Raw genomic sequence first — 23719 nt, 5'->3', positions numbered from 1 at the left:
TCACACAATATCAAACATGTTAAGAGATTAATATATCACATAATATATACATGTTAATAATATATAGTTTCCAACAAAAATGTTAAGCAATCATTTTTAAAGAAAACACGGTTGAAGTCCAGACTTACTAATGCATCCTAAAAAACTCGATAAGACACACTAATGCAAATTTTCTGGTTCTCTAAGACCAACGCTCGGATACCAACTGAAATGTCCCGTTCTTATTGATTAAAAACGTTCCATATTAATTGATTTCGTTGTGAGGTTTTGACCTCTATATGAGACGTTTTTCAAAGACTGCATTCATTTTTAAAATAAATCATAACCTTTATTTCATAAATAAAGGTTTAAAAAGCTTTACGTAGATTATCAAATAATGATAATCTAAAATATCCTGTTTACACACGACCATTACATAATGGTTTACAATACAAATATGTTACCTCGAAATCAGTTTCTTGAATGCAATTTTTACACAATATCATACAAACATGGACTCCAAATCTTGTCCTTATTTTAGTATGCAACAGCGGAAGCTCTTAGTATTCACCTGAGAATAAACATGCTTTAAACGTCAACAAAAATGTTGATGAGTTATAGGTTTAACCTATATATATCAAATCGTAACAATAGACCACAAGATTTCATATTCAATACACATCCCATACATAGATATAAAAATTATTCATATGGTGAACACCTGGTAACCGACATTAACAAGATGCATATTTAAGAATATCCCCATCATTCCGGGACACCCTTCGGATATGATATAAATTTCGAAGTACTAAAGCATCCGGTACTTTGGATGAGGTTTGTTAGGCCCAATAGATCTATCTTTAGGATTCGCGTCAATTTGGGTGTCTGTTCCCTAATTCTTAGATTACCAGACTTAATAAAAAGGGGCATATTCGATTTCGATAATTCAACCATAGAATGTAGTTTCACGTACTTGTGTCTATTTTGTAAATCATTTATAAAACCTGCATGTATTCTCATCCCAAAAATATTAGATTTTAAAAGTGGGACTATAACTCACTTTCACAGATTTTTACTTCGTCGGAAAGTAAGAATTGGCCACTGGTTGATTCACGAACCTATAACAATATATACATATATATCAAAGTATGTTCAAAATATATTTACAACACTTTTAATACATTTTGATGTTTTAAGTTTATTAAGTCAGTTGTCCTCGTTAGTAACCTACAACTAGTTGTCCACAGTTAGATGTAGAGAAATAAATCGATAAATATTATTTTGAATCAATCCACGACCCAGTGTATACGTATCTCAGTATTGATCACAACTCAAAATATATATATTTTGGAATCAACCTCAACCCTGTATAGCTAACTCCAACATTCACATATAGAGTGTCTATGGTTGTTCCGAAATATATATAGATGTGTCGACATGATAGGTCGAAACATTGTATACGTGTCTATGGTATCTCAAGATTACATAATATACAATACAAGTTGATTAAGTTATGGTTGGAATAGATTTATTACCAATTTTCACGTAGCTAAAATGAGAAAAATTATCCAATCTTGTTTTACCCGTAACTTATTCATTTTAAACCCGTTTTGAGTGAATCCAATTGCTATGGTTTCATATTGAACTCTATTTTATGAATCTAAACAGAAAAAGTATAGGTTTATAGTCGGAAAAATAAGTTACAAGTCGTTTTTGTAAAGGTAGTCGTTTCAGTCGAAAGAACGACGTCTAGATGACCATTTTAGAAAACATACTTCCACTTTGAGTTTAACCATAATTTTTGGATATAGTTTCATGTTCATAATAAAAATCATTTTCCCAGAATAACAACTTTTAAATCAAAGTTTATCATAGTTTTTAATTAACTAACCCAAAACAGCCTGCGGTGTTACTACGACGGCGTAAATCCGATTTTACGGTGTTTTTCGTGTTTCCAGGTTTTAAATCATTAAGTTAGCATATCATATAGATATAGAACATGTATTTAGTTGATTTTAAAAGTCAAGTTAGAAGGATTAACTTTCATTTGCGAACAAGTTTAGAATTAACTAAACTATGTTCTAGTGATTACAAGTTTAAACCTTCGAATAAGATAGCTTTATATGTATGAATCGAATGATGTTATGAACATCATTACTACCTCAAGTTCCTTGGATAAACCTACTGGAAATGAGAAAAATAGATCTAGCTTCAAAGGATCCTTGGATGGCTTGAAAGTTCTTGAAGCAGAATCATGACACGAAAACAATTTCAAGTAAGATTTCCACTCGAAATAAGATTGTTATAGTTATAGAAATTGAATTAAAGTTTGTGATAAGGCTAAAAAGGAACATATATTTCATAGCAATATCCCTCCTAAATAATAGGTTTTCATATGTAATTGTATTATATTTTCATTGTAATTGTTTAAATAAATAAGTGCGAAGACAAAAGGCGAAAACGAAGATTTGAAGACACAAACATCCAAAAAAGCTCAAATGTACAAGATAAAATTCAAAAGGTTCAATTTATTGATGAATAATGTCTAAAAATTACAAGAGTACAAACCGCGAAACTCAAAGTACAAGATACTAAATTATACGAAAAGGCGTTCGAAAATCCGGAATCGAGACATGAACCAACTTTCAACGCTCGACGCAACGGAGTTAAAATTACAAGTTAACTATGCTCAAGAATATAATATAATATTTAAATAATTCATAATAAGAATAATAATAAATAATAAAAAGTTGTTAATTGAGCATAGTTAAGGGGTCATAAGTGAAAATTTCAAATCAACATTTGCCTATAAAATGGAATTCACGTAGTAATGAAAAAGAACACCTTCACTTCATTTTTCTTTCTTTCCCTCTGTAAGAATATATATATTTATATTTATAATATTAAGTTTAATTTAAGTTTAATAATAATTGGGTTATTGTAAGAAATATTTTACGGGTTTTAAAGTCGAAACTCTGTCCGTGTAACGCTACGCGATTAATCACCACTGTAAGCTATGTTCTTCCTTTTTAAATTACTGTATCGTAACTAAGTTATTATTATGCTTATTTAGTGACGTTCATATGGAATCTATTATAATCATTTAATTAATTATTCGGGTTGGGTAATTGATTATTCAAACTGATCAAGTGGGTAAATTAATATTCATATATAATCAAAACAGGGGTGGATTACATACAGTGATAACTGATGTAATTGTTGACAGAAGTGATAACTGCGTCACAGTTTAAATCCTTAATTAGTGGGAATATTTGACTTCGGGTATAAGGGTAATTTGACGAGGATACTCGCACTTTATATTTATGACTGATGGACTATTATGGACAAAAACCAGATAGGTATCAAATAAACCAGGACAAAGGACAATTAACCCGGGTAACAATTAATTAAATCAAAACGTCAAACATCATGATTACGGAAGTTTAAATAAGCATAATTCTTTTATTATATTTCTCATCGTATCTTTATTTACTGTCATTTTATTACTCGCAATTTTATTTACTGTCATTTTATTTATTGTCATTATTTTACGCACTTTAATTATCGTCATTTATCTTTACGCTTAAAATATAGAATCGACAAACCGGTCATTAAACGGTAAAACCCCCCCTTTTATAATAATATTACTACTTATATAATTATATATATTTTGTATAAATATAGTTGTTAAAAATATAGTAAGTATCACCAGCTCCCTGTGGTACGAACCGGACTTACTAAAAACTACACTACTCTACGATTAGGTACACTGCCTATAAGTGTTGTAGCAAGGTTTAGGTATATCCCATCTGTATAAATAAATAAAACTTGTGTAATATTTCGTCATATTTCGTAATAAAAATATAACTATTTCGTACCCTCACGCTACATCATCAAGTTTTTGGCGCCGCTGCCGGGGAACCGCTAAAACGCTATATTTTTAATTTATATTTGTAAAGAAAAAAAAAATATTAGGGATAGTCAATGACGAAATAGTATAAAGTTACATCACTTTTTCTAACTGATAGTTTTCGTATATTTAGTTTAATTGCAAAGATGAGAAATACAGCGTACGAGTTTTGACTAGTTTAGTTTAATCAAGCTAAACTTGAAATATTTAGCTACAAGGGTCATTCAAAAACCGTAGAATTATTAACAATTATATCCTTTTACGCCGTAGCTATTATTTATCAAAATATTATATTGCGACTAATTGTAATATTAAGTTTTTGTTATTTTTATTAAATATTTAGATTAATACTTTTATATAATAATAATAATTCATAAAGCATACTTTGATGGAGTTGATTCAATTCAACGAATGCAGTGTAATTCAATAATAAAATAATATAATAATAATAATAATAATATAAATATATAATAACAATAATTGGAGTAAATAGATATTTACCGACAAATGGATTGAGAAATATGGAGTTGTTCAACAACTCTACCACAATCACAAAAATAATTGTCCCAACTTTGTTTGTAGTAGTGCTAGTTGGAGGGGACAGTGCATAGCTTACTCCTCAATTACAATATATATACTCCGTATGTGTAAGGAAGAGCACAACCCTTCACATTTTCTTTCCTTCTCTTTGTAAGATATATTTATATTTATATTTATAATATTAAATTTAGGTTTATATAAAAAAAAAAATACAATTATATAGTTTTTTGCTTTTCTTCCTTCTTGGTCCACACACACCCACTCAAAACCACTACTCTTTCCCTCAAATTGTCTTTTACGAAAAAAAAAAAAACGAACGAATTAAGAAGGAGTAGCTGTTTTCCAACTAGGTTACACATGGGTTGATAAGTGGGGTTGCAACTTTGAAAAAAAAAAAAAGGAAACAAACGAAAATGAAAACGTGTAGGAGCACTAACAAGGCTCCACTTAACAATTCACTTTAATCAAACATGTTAGTATATATATATATATATATATAAAAAAACGTTACCATTGGTATTTGTTTATCTTTCAGTGACTAAAGGATATTAATTTATTAAGATTAGGGTTTAATTTAATCATAATTAGTTTAGTTTTAATTAATTTTGTATTTTAACTTTTAATTAGTTTTATTAATTTATAAATTAGTACCTTTTTAATAAATAATATAAAAATAATATTTTTATAAAAAATTGTATTTTTATAACTTTAAGTTTTATTATTTGTATTTTTTATTATATAGTACGTAGTTTATAATTATCATTCGTAATTAGTTTTAAGTTAGTTTTTGCCTTAGTTATTTTTTTACTTTTAGATTTTTAGGCTTTGCCGTAAAATCCCTTAAGTGCTTTTTCTTTAGACTAAGATTTAGGTGCCTTAAAATTTTGCGACGCCGTGTTAAAATTTTAGTATCCTTTTAAGTAATTCCCATTTTTCGTTTAAAATCCCTTTTTAATTTTAGACGCGCTACAATTTTCTTATATTTCGACCTTTTTTGACGCGCTCTTTTTCTTTCTTATTTCTCGACATCCTAGTTTTTAGGACATAGATTTTTATTCTACTTATCTAAATTTCTTAAAATTACGAAAATTTATTTTATGTGGTTAAATTGATAGACATCAAAATTTTCTGGTTCGTAGTAATAGTTGGATTTGTACGTGGACCTGGTTATTGGAGCTAAACAGTACTCAATTATATTGAGACCAAACGAATCCTGCCCCTCTGCTGCATCTTTTGGCTATTCGAAATGTGGGCAAAATCAGAAAAGTCTATTAATTGGATAACTTATATAATTTTTCTTTCCTTTTAAAAACTAATAGGATATTCAGTAAATGCACCGAGCAAGACGTTCACCACCTTTTGTACGTTCACCACCTGTAACCAGATCAAGACATCTAGCAAATATTGTAGCCGTTGATTTTCCTTTAGAATCGTCATCCAGTCGACCAAGTACTCCAATTCAAATTTCCGATAATCCATTTTTTTGAACCCGACCTCACAATTGAGAATCCGGAGAATATTCAGGGACAATTCATAGATCCTGAACCATTAATTTTTCCTCCGGAACCACCAATCATTCAAACAGAGATTGTTGAGGAACGAACCATTAAATCAGAATCCTCTAGTGATTCAGATTCAACAAATTCAATAATGGAAAATCTGGAACCTTTAAGTATGGAAGACCGAATGAGAGCTAAACGCACTGGCCAAGGTCACGTAATTACTCATCCAGACATTAATGCGCCATATTATGAAATCAAAGGACAAATTCTACATATGGTGACTAATCAATGCCAATTTAGTGGTGCGCCTAAGGAAGATCCAAATGAACATCTTCGTACCTTTAATAGGATCTGCACACTATTTAAAATAAGAGAAGTTGATGATGAAACTATTTATCTTATATTGTTCCCATGGACTTTAAAAGGAGAAGCCAAAGATTGGTTAGAATCGTTACCTGAAGGAGCGATTGACACATGGGATGTTTTGGTTGAAAAATTTCTCCAAAGATTCTTTCCAGCATCTAAAGCTGTGAGACTTCAAGGAGAAATTGCCACGTTCGTGCAAAAGCCAAATGAAACGTTATATGAGGCATGGACAAGATTCGGAAGGATGTTAAGAGGATGTCCTCAACACGGTCTAGATACTTTTCAAATAGTGCAAATCTTCTATAAAGGCGTCGACATCACCACACGAAAAGACATCGACACAGCAGCTGGTGGTTCCATTATGAAGAAAACTGCAACCGAAGCTCACAAAATAATTGATAACACAGCATCCCACTCTCATGAGTGGCACCAAGAGAAAGATATATATCATTCATCTAAAGCGGCTAGAGCCGATTCTAGCCATAACTTTGATTCCGTTTCCGCAAAAATAGATGCTTTCGAGAGATGAATGGAAAAGATGAATAAAGATATTCACGCAATACGAATCAGTTGTGAGCAATGCGGTGGACCACACTTAACGAAAGATTGTAACATTGAACAAACGATGGAACAACGTGAGAATGTTTCCTACATGAACCAAAGGCTAGAAAATAATTATCAAAATAATTATCAACCGCTAAGGCCAAACTTTAATCGAAATCAAAACATTCTTTACAATCCAAATGGACCCAACAATAACTCGTATACCCAACAAGGTCCGAATAACCAACCAACTCAAAACAACACTTTCAATCAACAAAGACCTGGCTTGTATAAACCACCACAACAAACCGAAGAGAAAAAGTCAAATATGGAAGAAGTGGTATTTAAGCTAGTTGAATCTCAAACACAATTTATTGAAACTCAAACCCAAATGAATGAGAGGTTTGATCAGTCACTTAGAACTCAACAAGCTTCCATTTTGAATCTAGAAAAACAAGTAGGTACTCTTGCTAGATTGATGAGTGAGAGGGAACAAGGAAAGCTACCGAGTAATACTGAAGAAAATCCTCGAAATGAAAATGTTAACATGGTTTCAAAGAATTCTGAAAAACCAACACCAGAAGATGGGAAGGTTTTAGATGTGAGTAACAATGAAGAAGTTACAACACCACTACCACCCGAGTATGTAAAGCCAGTGGTGGCACCATACAAACCACCCATCCCGTTTCAAAGAAATGGAGTTGAGTATGAGCAAGTAATAGGTAATAAAGTTGGTGATACCATTGGAAAGAAGAAGAAGAAAAAGAATAAGAAAGTACAAGAAACAAAAACAGTAGAAGTAAACCCGGTGAAGACAGTTCCACCAAAACCTCCACCTAGGGTAGGTGATCCGGGTGAATTTATTGTTCCTTGTCTACTTAGTGATTGTGTCATGTATGATGCACTAGCAGATTTAGGCGCAAGTGTGAGTGTTATGCCTCTTTCATTATATAAGAGATTAGGAGTAGGTGAGTTAACTCCAACGGATATGAGTGTTCGACTCCTTGATCAAACCATTAAACATCCGATTGAAATTGCTGACAACCTACCCATTCAAGTAGGTAATTTAACCTTTCTAGTCGAATTTATTGTCATTGACATAGAAGAGGACTCAAACATTCCTCTAATTTTAGGTCGACCATTCTTAGCGTCCACTGGGCATTATTTGATGTAAGAAAGGGTAGAATGACACTTAGTAATAATGAGAAATCGATCACCTTTATGATTCGAAAGTCTAAATCTCCACCAACCAAAACCGTTGAACCAGCAAAAATGATTGGTAAGAACCATGTTGTTTTACCAACTCCAACAGTAGTGCTTAGCAATAATAAAACGCCTAAGTGTGGGGAAAATGAAGTAACACCTAATGATGACTTGATAACAAAGAACCCCGTTGTTGATACGAAATTAAATGACCCCGTTATTAACAGTTCAATGAAGAAACTTTTTAAACGGGTTTATGATGCTAGAAGTAAGGGTAACTTTAAGTTATGTAACCGGTTAGTATCCAATCTGTCGCCTAAAGAAAAGGCGAAACTAGTTGAATTTGTGGATATTACGGAAGAAGCTGGTCACTGGTTTAAAGCAAAAGTCACGGATATGCAAGTTGATTATGGTCCAAGAGAAATTGACGATGAAGTTAATCACAATTTCGACACCACAACTACCTAAGTGTGGGGAGATTCAAATATTCTAAAAAGAAAATGATGTCTAGAGTTAGTTGTTCTGTTCTCGTGTAGTTCCGAGAATGGAATCCGATTGGTCTTTTCCACTAGCAGACACTAAAGAACTAGTTTTCTCCCCCCATTCTGAATTTTTTTTTGTTTTTTTTAGGTTTTATATAAAATTAATATGCTTTTTAAAATTTAAGTTTTGTGTGAATTTAAAAATGAAATTTACTTTATTTCATTAAGTTTAAAAAAATGATTTCTAAATTCGTCGTGAGTTGAAGATTATGTCGTTGAACCGAAATTACTTTACCCGAGGGCGGGGCGACAAATTTCGTTATCATTATTTTTAATTTTATTGATTTAAAGTATGCCAAAAAAATATTAGATTTTGTAAATTTTTGAACGTGGGGTTATATACCCAACTTCAAAAATATGTATATATATGTTTTTATTTTATCATGAACATTACAGGGTAAAACATCACACTTTCAAAGACTGTCATTAAGTTCAGCAAACGCTACTAATTTTGACGACAAGACGCAAAATATCAAATGTGAAATAACAATAATATGTTTGCAAACTCGGTATTTTTAATCATTTTTCTACGCTAATCACCCTCATGAATTTAAATTTTTACTGATTTCTTGCAAATGAGGGCATTGCATGATCTTAAGTGTGGGGAAGAGTTATAAATTCTCTCGGGTTTACACTTAGTTTAATTGCTAAATTTTGTGAAAATTTGAAAAATTTTCAATTAAATGAACTCAAAAACATGTTTATACATATTTATGAACGATAAAAATAGGTGTTAATACCGAAATTATTGTCACCTCGAGGACATAAATTGAGAAACAACCCAGAATGCTAGAATTCATTTAAAATGGAATAGAAGAGAATAAAAAGGCAAAGAAAGATAAAATAAAAGCTAAGTGTGGGAAGACACCAAATTCTTTAAAACATATATCACATATTTTGTACAAGATTATTGCAGGTACTTTTTGTTTTGGACGATACTAATCAGTTTTACCCGATTTATTGTAATACTTTTGAAAGAATAGATGGATATACACGATGAATCAATTCCATCATTAAAAGGAAGTAAAGTCTTCCGAAAAAGACACGCGCTTCTTGATTTAGGTCAGGAAGTTGTTGTCCAGACCAGCTGTAGGTTGATGAAAAATCGAGAAAAGTCATCTCTAAAATCAGCAGGAAATCCACGGACCTCAGCATCAAACAGGGTCGCCAAGTGATCAGATTTATCCTAACCATGTGAAGGATTTATCTCGTACAATGGGGGAGCACCGTGCAAATTAGCTTGATAAGACTAATGAATCAGATCCCCAGAAAGGATAATCTCCTTAAAGATTAAAAATCAGCTTTTAAGCCTGATATTACTCAATCCTTGAGATTGACCTTAAAGATTGAGAATTACAAACTCATGGAATTCAATGATATCTAAACTCGAGCTTGAACGAGAAAATATTTTGATCAAAATTAAAACCGATTTGCTTTCTGAAAACCTATTTTCAATGCGTTCATTACCATTGAACGTAAAATCCTAGGAATTCACCTGGAATTCATTAGGTCACCTGAACCAAATCGGGTGTCAACCGTAAGAACGGTGGTTGCATAGCATGGTCAAAGACAGGACCTTGTGCCAGATCGAAAAATCATAGGATGATCTTTACTATTGCTCCTACAAAGGATAGTACTAGCATCCGACACGTTTTTGGACCATAATCAAATGCATGTCATTAGACATTGCCTTAACGGTTTCTTGTTCATCGCTTTCCTTTACAACCAGACGGTAGTTTGCCGAAAGGTAATATACGGGACAAGTAACTAGACGTGTTGCTTTCCTAATACAAGGTTAGCAAGTGGGTGACACAAAACCATAAGTTTTGAGCTAAAATTTTAAAAATGTGAAACCCATAACACCCACAAAAACATTTTGCAACACCGGTGAAGGGTTATTCCGGAAAACCTGTCTAGAGTAAAATCTAGCTTGAATTTTCAAAAAATCAAATGTTTTCATAAAGATCCAATTTCCTAACGGATCTAAATTTTCATAGTCATGTGGGACTGTAAACCGCCTTTCAAATGTGCACTTTGCTTTGGAAACCGAAAGTAAATCGGCTATTTGATTGCAAGTGTCGTTGACCTAAACCCGAGGCAACTGTGGATGACACACACACCTTTAACCATGGTTCTATCGTTACTATCATTGTTTATACCACCATATCAAAATCACTGATGTACAAAGTGTGATGAATAAAAAAGTGATTCATGTATGTTTTTATTTCAAGTTCTGTATTGCTTGAGGACAAGCAATGCTCAAGTGTGAGGATATTTGATAAGGCTAAAAAGGAACATATATTTCATAGAAATATCCCTCCTAAATAATAGGTTTTCATATGTAATTGTATTATATTTTCATTGTAATTGTTTAAATAAATAAGTACGAAGGCAAAAGGCGAAAACGAAGATTTGAAGACACAAACATCCAAAAAAGCTCAAATATACAAGATACAATTCAAAAGGTTCAATTTATTGATGAATAATGTCTAAAAATGACAAGAGTACAAACCACGAAACTTAAAGTACAAGATATTAAATTATACGAAAAGGCGTTCGAAAATCCGGAATCGAGACATGAACCAACTTTCAACGCTCGACGCAACGGAGCTAAAATTACAAGTTAACTATGCTCAAGAATATAATATAATATTTAAATAATTCATAATAAGAATAATAATAAATAATAAAAAGTTGTTAATTGAGCATAGTGAAGGGGTCATAAGTGAAAATTTCAAATCAACATTTGCCTATAAAATGGAATTCACGTAGTAATGAAAAAGAACACCTTCACTTCATTTTTCTTTCTTTCCCTCTGTAAGAATATATATATTTATATTTATAATATTAAGTTTAATTTAAGTTTAATAATAATTTGGTTATTGTAAGAAATATTTTACGGGTTTTAAAGTCGAAACTCTGTCCGTGTAACGCTACGCGATTAATCACCACTGTATGCTATGTTCTTCCTTTTTAAATTAATGTATCGTAACTAATTTATTATTATGCTTATTTGAGCCGAAGTAATTGTGATGTTAGGCTAAAATATTAAGAAGGGGTTATTGAACTTTGGACCATAATTAAGGTTTGGGCAAAAGACCGACACTTGTGGAAATTGGACTATTGACTATTAATAGGTGGGGGTATTGTCTAATTGAGTGACAACTCATTAGATTCTGTCGAACCTATCTTCAAATTAATTATCCTAATAATTAATAATGATTATGGTTGTCCTATTTAGTGACGTTCATATGGAATCTATTATAATCATTTAATTAATTATTCGGGTTGGGTAATTGATTATTCAAACTGATCAACTGGGTAAATTAATATTCATATATAATCAAAACAGGGGTGGATTACATACAGTGATAACTGATGTAATTGTTGACAGAAGTGATAACTGCGTCACAGTTTAAATCCTTAATTAGTGGGAATATTTGACTTCGGGTATACGGGTAATTTGACGAGGACACTCGCACTTTATATTTATGACCGATGGATTATTATGGACAAAAACCAAATAGGTATCAAATAAACCAGGACAAAGGACAATTAACCCGGGTAACAATTAATTAAATCAAAACGTCAAACATCATGATTACGGAAGTTTAAATAAGCATAATTCTTTTATTATATTTCTCATCGTATCTTTATTTACTGTCATTTTATTACTCGCAATTTTATTTACTGTCATTTTATTTATTGTCATTATTTTACGCACTTTAATTATCGTCATTTATCTTTACGCTTAAAATATAGAATCGACAAACCGGTCATTAAACGGTAAAACTCCCCTTTTATAATAATATTACTACTTATATAATTATATATATTTTGTATAAATATAGTTGTTAAAAATATAGTAAGTATCACCAGCTCCCCTTGGAACGAACCGGACTTACTAAAAACTACACTACTCTACGATTAGGTACACTGCCTATAAGTGTTGTAGCAAGGTTTAGGTATATCCCATCTGTATAAATAAATAAAACTTGTGTAATATTTCGTCATATTTCGTAATAAAAATATAACTATTTCGTACCCTCACGCTACATCATCAGTTTGAATATGATTATTACCTTGTATTAGAAAGATAACCTACTGTAAGTAACAAAGGTTTCTTGATCTTGGATGATTACTTGGAATGGATTTAGAAAACTTGGAAGTAAACTTGCAATCTTGGAAGTATTCTTGATTTTATGAAACTAGAACTTTTGGAATTTATGAAGAACACTTAAATCTTGAAGATAGAACTTGAGAGAGATCAATTAGATGAATAAAATTGAAGAATGAAAGTGTTTGTAGGTGTTTTTGGTCGTTGGTGTATGGATTAGATATAAAGGATATGTAATTTTGTTTTCATATAAATAAGTCATGAATGATTACTCATATTTTTGTAATTTTATGAGATATTTCATGATAGTTGCCAAATGATGATTCCTACATGTGTTAGGTGACTCACATGGGCTGCTAAGAGCTGATCATTAGAGTGTATATACCAATAGTACATACATCTAAAAGCTGTGTATTGTACGAGTACGAATACGGGTGCATACGAGTAGAATTGTTGATGAAAATGAACGAGGATGTAATTGTAAGCATTTTTGTTAAGTAGAAGTATTTTGATAAGTGTATTGAAGTCTTTCAAAAGTGTATGAATACATATTAAAACACTACATGTATATACATTTTAACTGAGTCGTTAAGTCATCGTTAGTCGTTACATGTAAGTGTTGTTTTGAAACCTTTAGGTTAACGATCTTGTTAAATGTTGTTAACCCAATGTTTATAATATCAAATGAGATTTTAAATTATTATATTATCATGATATTATGATATATTAATATATCTTAATATGATATATACATTTAAATGTCGTTACAACGATAATCGTTACATATATGTCTCGTTTCGAAATCCTTAAGTTAGTAGTCTTGTTTTTACTTATGTAGTTCATTGTTAATACACTTAATGATATATTTAATTATCATATTATCATGTTATATATAATATAACAATGTATTAATATGCTTCATATATATTTAGTAAGACGTGGTTATAACGATAATCGTTATATGTATCGTTTCGAGTTTCATACGTCAATAGTCTGCTTTTTAAGTATATAACTTATTGTTACTATTTTTAATGAGATACTTGATAATCATTATATCATGTTAAACATATATATTTATTCATTTATGTATCATCATGTCATATACAACTTATAGCGTTCGTGAATCATTGGTCAAACTGGGTAATCAGACGTTTACAAAATTTCCGTGTCAATTAACCAAGTCTTAACAAGTTTGATTGCTTAACATGTTGGAAACATTTAATCATGTAAATATAGTTTTCATTAAACATATAATCATAAAAAGGTTCGGAAAAGTTCGGGTCACTACACATAGAATATCCCCAAACAGAACCTCTCATCTGTTTAATAATAATCTCGAAGTAGTAAAGCATTCGTTCCCCGATACGGACTTGTCAAGGTCCATAGATCTATCTTTAGGATTCGCATCAAATAGGGGCCATTTCCCTAAATTCTTAGGTTACCAGACTTGAAGGGCGATATTCGGTTAATAATCCAACCATATAATGTAGTTTTGATTACTTGTGTCTATTCCGTAAAACATTTATAAAAGCAGCGCATGTATTCTCAGTCCCAAAAATATATATTGCAAAAGCATTTAAAAAGGGAGCAAATGAAACTCACCTAATGTATTTTGTAGTAAAAATACATATGACTATATTGAACAACTAAACAATGTAGGGTTGGCCTTGGATTCACGAACCTATATCATTTGTATATATATTAAAACGTATTCTTGTAATCGAACAATTATATGTATATATATTATTTTTAATGATATAATTTTTATATTAGAAACTTATGTATTTCATCATTAATATATATATATATATATTCATTTTTATATATGAATATATAGATTTTTGTTAAGTCACATATATTAAATATCTTATATATATACTTTATATGTATTATAACTTAAATTTTATGTTATATATCTATTATATATATATATATATATATATATATATATATATATATATATATATATATATATATATATATATATTCATTTAAAAATGATTTTTATATTCGTTTTGTTATATTAGTATATTTATAAATATATGTTTAGTACTTTATTTAGAACCGATAGTTTGTTATAAGTAGATATTTTTATAAGTAATGTTCATAATAATAATACTGACCTAAATGAAATTTTAATATATATAATAACTTTAATAAAATAAAATGTTAATTTTTGATAAAAGATAGTTTTAATAAAAACGGTAGTAATAATCTTATTAATGACAATAATGATAATATTGCTAATAATACTTATGATAATAATAATAATATTAATGGTTGTAATATTATTAGAAATGATATAATAATAATGTTTTTAATACAATCTCTTATGTTCATACTAAAATTTAATAATACTACTTATGCTTAATATTAATACTAGTCTTAATAATAATGATAATAACAATTCTACTTATTTTAATGATAACAATATTCATAACATTATTTTAGTATTAACAATAATTAACATATCCAAAATCATATTCTTAATAAATAATAATAACAATAATGATACAATCATAATAATACTAAAAAAAATCATGATTTTACTAACAGTTATAATAATGATAGTAATAATAATAATTTTAAATAAAAAGATAGTTTTACTACTAATGATAAAGTAAAAATGATAGTTTTAGCAAAAATAATATATTTAATAATAATGGTAAGTTTAATAATAATTATAGTTTTTTAACGAATATTTTAATGCTCATATTAATAATAATACTAATAGTATGATTCTAGTAATGATAATAATAATATTACTAATAATTATAAATGATACTAATAATGCTTAATACTAGTAATAACGATAATAATAATGTTAATTAAATTAATGATAATAATAATCATATTGTTAATATTAGTACCAATACTAATTAACATCATAACAACAATGATTAATAACATTCAACAACAATAACAACAACAACAATAATAATAATAATAATAATAATAATAATAATAATAATAATAATAATAATAATAATAATAATAATAATAATAATAATAATACAATTAATAAAAATCACTACCTCTCAAAATAGGCTGAAAAGGAAAAAAGATGTCACTAGCCGGCCTTGAACCCGAGACCTCCCGAGTACACACTAACACCCTTAACCATTGAGCTCATTCAGTTTTTCTGATTAATAACGAATATTCATTTAATTAAACGCGACATTCTGATCTCCCTCCTTCTTCATCCTCTCCCAGTTTCAATCGACCCAACCAAATCAATACACATCAAATTGAGTTACCATATTAAATTAGGTTTTAAAAATAGAAATAGATACATTTTAGAATATGTTAAAAGTAATTAGCAAATACAAAAGAAAAAATTAATATGACAGCCTTGCTGCTGTTCGTTCGTTTGAGGAAAAAAAATAATAATTGATTTTAAAATCTAAAACATTTTATATAATAATTCCTAAATAACATAAGTTTTAAATCGTTGTTAGAAACTGTCTTGATCATCAATTGCTTCATAAACTCAGGAACGAACTCGAATTTGATGAAGAACAGATTGTTGACTTTTTGTTCATAAACCTTTGACTCCAAAATTCGTAATCGTTAAAGAGAATTGAAAGCTAAGATTTTGTAAATAGTTTGAATATATAAATCCTAATCTATCTGCATTTTTAGATTTAAAAAAAAACCCAATTTCGAATATTGAACAAAAAGTTTCACAGCAGAGGTATCGAGTTAATAAAAAAATATAAATTCTGTTTGATTTTCTTTTGGAATTACAGCAGATAAATAAAGTGTGAAGTGTTATGATTGATGCAGCGATAAACAAAAATAAATCAAAGATTGTATTGTAGGGTTGATTGAAATCGCTCACGGGTGAGGAAGAAAACACAGAAAGAGAGAAAGAAGAAATAAAAAATTAAGCTGATGGTGATACCCATTAATCTATACGCATAAATATATCTATTGTTACGCTTACTATTATTAATTAATAAGTATAAACATATTAATAATAAAGTTGTTATAATAAATAATAGTAATAATAATGTAATAAATGATACTAATACTAATAATAAAAAGGATAACAATGTTTATAAAAAAAAATCTTAATAATTTTAATAATAATAATAACATTGATAATAATACTAGTAGTTACATTAAGGATAACAAAAATAATGATACTAGTAAAGATAATAATAATATTACTAATGTTAATGAGAATATAACAAATTTAAATGTATAAAATTTCATATCTATATATTATATTAATATAGTAATAATCATAATACTGATATTAATATTAGTATTAATATTTATTTTAGTAATAATATTGGAATATAATAATAATATTTATAACTATATTTTAACTTGTAATTACCTTTAATATAGTAATGTTACAATTTATTACTCGTGTATTGTTTACTTATTATATATAATTAAATATATATATATACACTATATATATATATATATATATATATATATATATATATAATAATAATCATTCATAGCAATCATATATAATTATATATGGATTCATTTTAAATTATACTTAATTATTTTGTGTCTTATTTTAAATATCCAATTTTAATGTTTAAATTATATTTTATAATTTCCAATTATCATATAAACTATTATTTACATATATATTTATATATATACATACAACATTAATTATGTATAGATTCATATAGATATTTATTTAAATAGCAAAGTTATTATTTTGTATACTACTTTACATATTCAAATCAAATAATTAAATTGTATTTTATTGTTTTCGAAATATTATATATACACCTATATTTATATTTATATATATGTGTGTATATTTATATATATGTGTATATATATATATATATATATATATATATATATATATATATATATATATATATATATATATATATATATATATATATATATATATATATATATATATATATTTACACACAATTGTTCGTGAATCGACGAAATTAGTCAAGGTCAAAATGCATACATGAACACAGTTCAAAGTTTTTGAGATTTCAACATTACAAACTTTGCTTATCGTCTTGGAAACATATAAAGATTAAGTTTAAATTTGATCGGAAATTTCCGGGTCGTCACAACATATATAAAAATATACAATGAAATCTCAACAGATAGAAGCTATCAAGTCTCAACATCTCGCCGGATCACTGAGCTAGGGTTTGGAGACGAGTAATTTCAAAAGACGACGATTTTAGTGGTGAATCATGGTTCGAAAATTTTGTAAATAAGATGGCATCACGAGGAGGTTTATTTAGATGGTCACCGCCACGGTAACAACTTGATTTTTACAAATAAAGAAAACCCACATCAAACCCTTAACAAATTTACAAATGGAATCGAGATATGGAACCTGATTTCACATACCACCACCATCCTTGCAACTCTGATTTAACCCACCACCACCGTCGTTGCAACTCCATTGTCACACACCACCAATAATAGAAACCCTTCAACCACTTCGAAAGCAGATCTAAATCTTTTGAAATCAGATTTGAAACTTAATTGGTAAGTGCTCGAATCAAATTTATGTTTAATTTTGAGATGCTTACTGAAAATGGCTGCTGCGATGGTGAAATAAAATGGTCACGGCGGTAGTGACTGAAGATGGTGGTCAGTACATAAACTGATGATGGTGGTCACTGTGACAACCCGAAAATTTCTGACCAAATTTAAACTTGATCTTTATATGTTTCCGACATGATAAGTATAATGACTCTCATTTTTCCATTCTATATTTCTCATTTTTCTATTCAATACTTTTCCTTATTAAATGCCCAATAAAATAATTAAACTTAATACGTAAACTTTAATCGATAAAGGTTAAGCGTTAAGAATTATAAAATACGATAATTAACTTTGTACATTAATTGACAAGTTAATAAAAATAATAAACTTAAATAATTAAGGGTTATAAAGCTAAATTAAAATACAAGGACTTAAGTGAAAATATTAAAACCCTAGCTCATAAAACCCTAGCCGATTTGGAAGGGCAAAATTACCCTTCTACCCCTCTAAATTTTCAGCCCAAATCACCACCATAACCCCTTCTCCAAGCCTACTTGTTCCCTAAGTAATTTCTTATTAAAACCTAATTCTAGAATGCTCAATTCCTCCCTATAAATAGACCCCTAAGTTAAACCATTCCATGTACAAAATCATAAACAAATCCCTCACTCAAATCTCTCTCTCTCCCTCTCCAATTTTCGGCCAAAACTGAAAATTCACCACCACCACCATCGAAATCCTTGAGGGTTTCCAAGAAATCTTCAAGTGTTCTTCGCGTTCTTCGTGTTCTTCAAGAATCTTCAAGGTGTTCTTCAAGATATTCAAGGCTTTGATCTTCCATCTTCATCAAGTTCTTCTTTTCTTTGCTAATCTTCTTGGATCTTCAAAGGTATAACATAAAACCCTAATTTATTTTCTTAATTCTTTGATCTTTGTTTTAATCTATATTCACATAAAATCATAAACACATAAACATAAGAACAAACCTAGATCTATACATGTAAAAAAAAATATATAAATCTATACATATACATATACATGTCGACTAGGATGAAAAAAGGGGGAAGAAACTTTGATCTTTAAAACCCTAGATACAATTAAGAGATTTGTTAGTGGTTAATTAAGAAAACAAAATAACTATATGTATATATACATATATATCGACACATATACATATATACTTGTAAAAAATAAATTTTTATATACATATATACATATACATGACATTATATATGTATACATACTAAAACCCTAAATCGTAATTTAACTTATACTACTTTAATTAAAACCTTAGTTTTATTAAAAACCTAATTAATTATTAAACCCTAATTCATTAAACCTAACCCTAATTATTTAATACCACTTTAATTACTAAACCCTAATCATTACCTAATCATTACTACATTAAATAAAACCCTAATTTACTAAACCCTAATTTATGAAACCATAGGAAATTAATTACTAAACCCTAGTTAATTAATTACTACTTTAAATAACTAACTCTAATTAATGAAACCCTAATACTACTTATACTATTAATTAACATGTATACACTATTACTATTACTAGCACATATAACCTACTACTTATATTATAACACTTAAGAACATTTTGGGATATGTATTAGAGATGTATAGATCTTCGAACTTTCTTGACGAATGGTTTCTACGAGACTCTAGGCAGAGGGTTTGGATTTCCGATTTAAAGGGTCCTATGGCTCAAGCCCCTAGATCTGAAATGGCCATTCGAAGGGAAAGGGGTGATTAGAAGCTTATCTAATACGACAAGTATCCTAAAATGGAAAACACTCTTTAAGTAGAAACTTTCTAAGTATAGAAACTTACTAGGAATAGGAACTTATTGAAACAAACTATACATAAACACGTACTTAAACTCAAACATGGGCAAAACACTTAACTACTCTTAAATGTCAATAGGTTGACTTTCCTGCTCACTCGTTCAACTCTGTATTGCGAGGAATAACTCTCTCTCTACTTACTAAGGTGAATTCATAGCCCCTCTTTACTGCTAGCAAACTTACTTACTTTACTTGGGGTGAGACACATGCTGTTTTTACTTTTTACACTTTAGACACAAGTACCAAACTGTTAAAATATGCTATACCCAGCTATGTCCGACTAAGTCTCTACAGTTATATTTTTAGTTGCTGCTGCATGCTTAATTATTGGGGGTAGGCCTATCGGGAATAACGTCCCCGATACATTTGACTCAGTCTTTGTATTACTTGATAATGAAATTAAAACCGACAAGGACAGACACAACTTGTCATGGGGCAAACTTAAATGTTTAGTCTAAATATCACGCTTTGGCATAACTTTAGATTCTGCGGGAGATCAACTTTACAAACTAAATCTTGTGGTCTAAAACAACGGTCAAACTTTTGTTAAACCTATGAACTTCACTCAACCTTTTTGGTTGACACTTTAGCATGTTTTGACTCAGGTGCTATTTGATTCAAGCCTACTTATCTACTGCATATGTGATTCTACTTGGACATAGGATCAAGAGATTATCGCATATTTCACTATTGCATTTAAAAATTTACTTTATTCTGTTGTAACGACGTTTCATTTTCCGCTGCGTACTCATTAAAGTTAATTTTCTCATTTAGTATTGTTCTCATTATTATAATATGTTGGTATATTTTGGTATTAAGTCACATTTCGCCCAGGCCCTAACTGGGGGTGTGATAGATTGGTATCAGAGCAAACCAGGCTGTTATAGAGAACCAGGATTGCATCTTTATGTGTGCCTTATTTGCTAGCTAGGGTACCTTAGCAATCTAGGAAACTATAACCTTTCCTGCCTTAGACTTTAAAGCACTTAGGATTGCCGTATAATCTTAACATTTATGTTTTCCAAAACTTGACTAAAAGATTCTAATCAAAGTCTCTTTCCTAATGATAGGATGTCAAGCTCAAGCATTAATAAAACAACTCTATTCAAGCCAACCGAAGAAGATACTAAAGGGTCTTCCACTGAAAAATTAGTCCAAAGTCTACCTTATGGCTTTGGTGGTTCTCGTTCACCAAAATATAGTCCACATGCTTCTCCTGAATTTCACCCAACCCAAGGATCTGAAAGCGAAGGAGAAAGCCCTGCTGATTCTGCTGACTCTGGCTCTTTTCACTCATTGGTGCATAAACCGATGAGTACTCTCGAATGGGATGCTCTTCAAGCTCTCCCTAACTACGACAGTGACTTCTCAAATTACGAACCTGAAGAAGAACTAATTGAAGAATCATCTGAAAACTCAATTCTAAAGAGAAAGCAACCCGAACCCACTACCAGTCCATTATTCTGTAATAACAAAAAGCATGTAAGGGTGAAGATTGATATCATCAACCTTCAGAGTAGCTGTGAGAAGAATAAGGAGTTTAGTAGACGTCATGTTGCTCGAATAGAAGTGCGTCTAAACAACCTAGAAAAAGAAAACAAAATCTTGAAGGAAATTATCAAAGAGTCTCTCGACTCTCAAACCGAAAGGCTAGAGAAACTTGTGAAGGATAACATGGAAAAAGTGATGAAGCAGTTTGAGGACGAGAAGAAGAGATATGAAGATTATTTCAATCTTAATATTCTTTAGTTATCTTTCCTATTTTTCCATCTATGTAAAGGCTATGACTTAAAACTATTTCTAATTCCGAATCGTGTAATAAGGCTTATTTAATGCCTCATTCCTTAATAAAATAAAGTGTTTTATTTATATCATGTGATATTAATACTTTATCTTATTCCTACTTGTAATTGCTCAACCCTATAATTTGTTAACTTATCCGACTTATGTTCACTTATGTAGCGACATCATGGTTCGTCCAGCTGCACCTACTGTTAACAATATCGTCTTGACTACTGAGCAATTCCAACAACTACTCACTGTCGCACAAGGCAACAATCAAGCTAACAATGTTAATCCTCAACCGAAACCTTGTTCCTACAAGGATTTTTCAAACTGTCATCCTCCTGCATTTAAGGGAACTGAGGAAGCTGTCGAACTAGTCCGTTGGTTCGAGAAGATGGAATATATTTTCCGTATTTGCAACTGTGGTGATGACGATCGAGTAAAGTATGCCACTAGCTGATTGGGTGGTAATGCTTTAACTTGGTGGAATGATCATGCCAAGTCCGTGGAAATTGATAATGCTAATGCAATTCCATGGGACGAACTCAAAAGCATGATGGTCAACAAATTTTGCCCGAGGAGTCAAGTTCAGAAACTTGAAGCTGAGTTCTGGGAACTCAAGGTCAAGGGTATTGATATTGAGAACTACACCAATCGTTATTTAGAACTTTCTACTCTATGTCCTGAGATGTTTCCTACCGAAGCTAGAAGAATTGAGCGGTATATAGAAGGTATTCCAAAGGATGTTCAAGGGAATGTTATAGCTGCCGAGAAGGTTACTCTGGATAATATGATTCTTATGGCATAAAATCTGATGTTGACCAAGAGAAGAAGAGCGTCGGCCAATAAGCAGGTTGAAACCAAGGGTAATGATGGTAAGAGGAAGTTTGAGCCATCTCAAGGTTCGGCTCAGAATGATAATAAGAAGCCTGCAGATAACACAAGGTCGAATTATAAGGGTACTTATCCCTCCTGTATTCGCTGTGAGAGGCATCACCTGGGGAAGTGTACTGCGATTTGTGCGTTGTGTAAGAAAGTGGGACACATTGCTAAGACGTGTAAGACTCCTCCAAAGGATAAGGCTATCGTTCCAGCCAAAGCTCCTCCAACCTGCTATACTTGTAGAGAAAAGGGACACATTAGTCCTAATTGTCCTAAGAAGAAGGATAATCCCGCTACTGGATCTAATACTATTGCTGCGAAGGGTCGTGCATTTGTTATTACTGCTGCTGAAGCTCGAGATGAGGATGAGGTCATCACGGGTACGTATCTTGTCTATATTTGTTATGCAACTATTTTATTCGATACTGGTGCCGACCGAAGTTATGTGTCTAGTGATTTTTGTACCCTATTTACTGAAAAGCCTCAACCCTTAGAAACTAAACGATTAGTAGAAGTAGCCAACGGAAAGATCATGCAAGTCAATAAAATCTATAAAAACTGCAACTTAATCTTAGCCGATAAGGAATTTAAGATAGACTTTTTGCCGGTCGAGCTCGGAAGTTTTGACGTTGTAGTCGGAATGGATTGGTTACGTCCATCACATGCTTCTATCATGTGTTACGATAAAACTGTTCATGTTCCATTGGGAAATGGAGAGACTCTCATCATCCAAGGTGAAAATAGTGGTTCCAATCTCAACATCATCTCCTGTATTAAAACTTGCAAATACCTTATGAAAGGTTATCCAGCTATTCTAGCTCACGTTAAGATGATTGAATCAAAAGAGAAGCGTATTGAAGATGTACCAGTGGTTAAAGACTTTCCCGATGTGTTTCTCGAAGATCTTCCTGGTCTTCCACCTCCTCGACAAATTGAATTTCAAATTGATTTAACTCCAGGTGCTGCTCCTATTGCTAAAGCGCCATATCA

General features: G+C 30.5%; 1 non-coding gene across 1 annotated transcript; it reads right to left on the bottom strand.

Annotated features, from left to right (window-relative positions):
• Positions 1–6463: 6463 nt before the first annotated feature.
• Positions 6464–6570, bottom strand: LOC139895007 (small nucleolar RNA R71). Its single transcript, XR_011775479.1, has one exon. It is a non-coding gene; the product is annotated as a small nucleolar RNA R71 (small nucleolar RNA).
• Between the last annotated feature and the right edge of the window lie 17149 nt (positions 6571–23719).

This window comes from Rutidosis leptorrhynchoides, chromosome 2 (assembly GCF_046630445.1).
Source record: "Rutidosis leptorrhynchoides isolate AG116_Rl617_1_P2 chromosome 2, CSIRO_AGI_Rlap_v1, whole genome shotgun sequence".
NCBI classification, from domain to species: Eukaryota; Viridiplantae; Streptophyta; class Magnoliopsida; order Asterales; family Asteraceae; genus Rutidosis; species Rutidosis leptorrhynchoides.
Note: the sequence above shows the minus strand (reverse complement) of the source record. Positions and strands in the feature narration are given on the sequence as shown.